Source organism: Cryptomeria japonica, unplaced genomic scaffold (genome assembly GCF_030272615.1).
Source record: "Cryptomeria japonica unplaced genomic scaffold, Sugi_1.0 HiC_scaffold_68, whole genome shotgun sequence".
Classification (NCBI taxonomy): domain Eukaryota; kingdom Viridiplantae; phylum Streptophyta; class Pinopsida; order Cupressales; family Cupressaceae; genus Cryptomeria; species Cryptomeria japonica.
This window is the reverse complement of record NW_026728890.1, coordinates 256,740-259,962: the sequence shown is the minus strand read 5'-3', so window position 1 is coordinate 259,962 and position 3,223 is coordinate 256,740. Positions and strand designations below refer to the sequence as shown.

The following is a 3,223-nucleotide window of genomic DNA, read 5'->3' as shown; positions in this document are numbered from 1 at the left end:
AACACCTCCCCTATATAAGCTATTTGTCTGATTCTCATACATGTGTAGCCTGCAACAACGATTAGGACATCCACCCCAACTTCTGAATTCGTCTGCGTTGACCGCACCAAAGGTGCACGCCTTGGTGCTCACCAAAATCCGACTTCCGACTTCTTCTGCTATGCGGGGTCTTTGAGGTTGGCGCAGTGCGCACAACCAGGGGAGTCAACCCACCGAATGCAACACCTCCCCTATATAAGCTATTTGTCTGATTCTCATACATGCGTAGACTGCAGCAATGATTAGGACATCCACCCCAACTTTTGACTTCTTAAACAAGACAGGGTCTTTGAAGTTGGTGCAGTGCACACAACCAGGGGAGTCGACCCATCAAACGCAACACCTCCCCTATATAAAGCTATTTGTCCGATTCTCATACGTGTAGTCTGCAGCAGCGATTAGGACATCGACCCCAACTTCCGAATTCGTTTGCATTGACCGCACCAAAGGTGCACGCCTTGGTGTGCACCCTGGAGTGCACTTTGGTGCTCACCTCGGTGCACACTTTGGTGTGCACCTCGGTGTGCACCAAAGGTGCGCACCTTGGAGCGCACCAAAGGTGTACACTTTGGAGCGCACCACATAGGGTCTTTGAGAGGTTGGCGCAGTGCGCACACCAAGGTGGGTGTTGAGGTGCGTGCCGAGGTGGGTGGGTGCTAGGGTGCGCTCCATGGTGGGTGCCAGGGTGGGTGCGTGCTAGGGTGGATTCCAAAGAGGGTCATAGGGTGGGTGCCAAGGTGGGTTGGTGATATAGTGGGTTCAAAGGTGGGTACTAGGGTGGGTTCCAAGGTGGGTCACAAGTTGGGTGCCAGGATGCGTGGGTGTTAGGTTGGGTGCCAAGGTGGGCTCCTGCGTGGGTGGGTGCTAGGGTGGGTTTCAAGGTGGACGCGAGGGCGGGTGCCAAGGTGGGTAACAAGTTGGGTGTTAGGATGGGTGAGTGCTAGAGTGGGTGCCAAGGTGGGTGGGTGCTAAGGTGGATGCCAAGGTGGTTCACAGGGTGGGTGGGTTCTAGGGTGAGTTCCAAGGTGGGTCACAGGTTCAGTGCTAGGGTGGGTGTCAAGGCGGGTGTCGAGGTGCCTGGGTGCTAGGGTGTGGATGCCAATGTGGGTCATAGGGTGGGTACTAGGGTGGGCTGCAATGTGGGTGCCAAGGTGGGTAACATGCTCGGTGGGTTCTAAATTGGGTGCCAGGGTGGGTGTGCACCCACCTTGCCCGAGGTGGGTGCCAAGGTGCCAGTGTGGGTGGGTGCTAAGGTGGATGCCAAGGTGGGTGAGAAGGTGGGTGATAGGTTGAGTGGTAGGATGGGTGGGTGCCAAGATGGGTCACAGGGTGGGTGCAAGGGTGGGTAGGTGCTAGGGTTGGTGTCAGGGTGGGTGGGTGCTAGGTTGGGTTCCAAGGTGGGTGCGAGGGTGAGTGTCAAGGTGGGTCACAGGTTAGGTGCTAGGATGGGTGAGTGCTAGGGTGCAAAGGTGCCAGGGTGGGTGCTAGGATGGGTCGATGCTAGGGTGAGTGGCAAGGTGGGTCCACAAGTGTCAAGGTGGGTGCCGAGGTGGGTGCCAAGTCGGCGACTGCTATGGTGGATGCCAAGGTGGGTCACGGGGTGGGTGCCAAGTTGCTAGGTTGGGTTCCAAGGTGGGTGCCAACGTGGGTGCTAGGGTGCGTGGGTTAAAGGGTGTGTCACAACGTGGGTGCCAGGATGGGTGCGCACCCACACTGGCCAAGACGGGTGCGGGTGCAAGGTTGGGTTCCAAGCCCGGTCACAGGCTGGGTGCTAGGATGGGTGGGTGCCAAGGTGGGCACCAGGGTGGGTGCACCCACCCTGGCCAAGGTGGGTCACGGGGTGGGTCCTAGGGTGGGTAACGGGGTGGGTACTAAGGTGCGTGCCAAGGTGGGTCATAGGGTGGGTGCCAAGGTGGGCACCAGGGTGGGTGTGCACCAACCCTAGCCAGGGTAGGTCACGGGGTGGTTGTCGGGGTGGGCGTCAAGGAGCCAAGGTGGGTGGCAAGTAGCCAAGTTGCGTGCCAAGGTGGGTGTCGGGGTGGGTGCCAAGGATCCAAGGTGGGTGCCAAGGAACCAAGGTGGGTGTCTGGGTGGGTGCCGAGGTGGGAGCCAGGGTGGGTCCCAAGGTGAGTGCAAAGGTGGGTGCCAGGGTCAAGGTGAGTGCCAATGTGGGTTCCAAGGTGCCAGGGTCAGGGTGAGTGCCAATGTGGGTTCAAAGGTGCTAAGTTGGGTGCGAGGTTGGGTGCGAGGGTGGGTGGGTGCCAAGGTGTGCTAGGTGGAAGCCCGGGTGGGTCGGCATCCCATGGGTGTCGAGTTGGGTGCCTGATGGGTGCTTCTTGTCAAGTTTTAGTCGTCGGGACTCATTTCGAGCCTTAGAGGTCGTTTCTTGTCCGGTTGCCCTGTCTTCGACCTGGGAACCCAATTTTGGTCCTCGGGTCCCATTTTTTTTTGTCTCGCATCCCACTTTTGGCCTGTGGCCTTTTCGGGGTCGATTCTCGTTTTGGGCATCAGAGCATGTTTCTTCTCCTAAAACCCAATATTTGTTTATTAAGTCTCGGAACACATTTTTGTTCTCGTGGACCCATCATGGGTCTTGGAACGCATTTGTGGTCCTTGGGTCCCATTTTGCATCCCGAAACTTGTGTTTTGGTGCTTGATCCCTATTTTGGGTGCCCACCTTGCACCAAGTGCGCACCCGGGGCAAACCGAGCGCCTTGGTGCACCGGGGCAAGATCGAGCGTGCACCCGAGGCGCCCCGAACATGCACCAAGGTGCACTCGGCCCACATGTGAGCGCAGGTCGTTGCGCCCGAGGTGGTGTGTGGGCACCGCGTTGCAGACGGGACACTGCACGCACACGACGCCCCCTCCAGGTGCACGCACGTAGGCCGGGCCGGGTGCACACCCGACGCCCTAGCAAGGTGCGCGCACCCGGGCAGGGCTCACACTTGGCGAACGGGGCGCACTTCGCGAGGGAGGGTGTGCACCTCGACGGGGGTGGGTGGCCGGGGTGGATTCGCACGTGGGTCGCGGTTTGCTAAGTACACACTGCGACAAGCTCATAACGGGTGCGATCATACCAGCGTTAGTGCACCGGATCCCATCAGAACTCCGCAGTTAAGCGCGCTTGGGCCGGAGTAGTACTGGGATGGGTGACCTCCCGGGAAGTCCCGGTGTTGCACCCT

General features: G+C 59.2%; 1 non-coding gene across 1 annotated transcript; it reads left to right on the top strand.

Annotated features, from left to right (window-relative positions):
• Window positions 1–3,104: 3,104 nt before the first annotated feature.
• LOC131863747 (5S ribosomal RNA) lies at window positions 3,105–3,223 on the top strand. The gene has a single exon (XR_009362642.1). It is a non-coding gene; the product is annotated as a 5S ribosomal RNA (ribosomal RNA).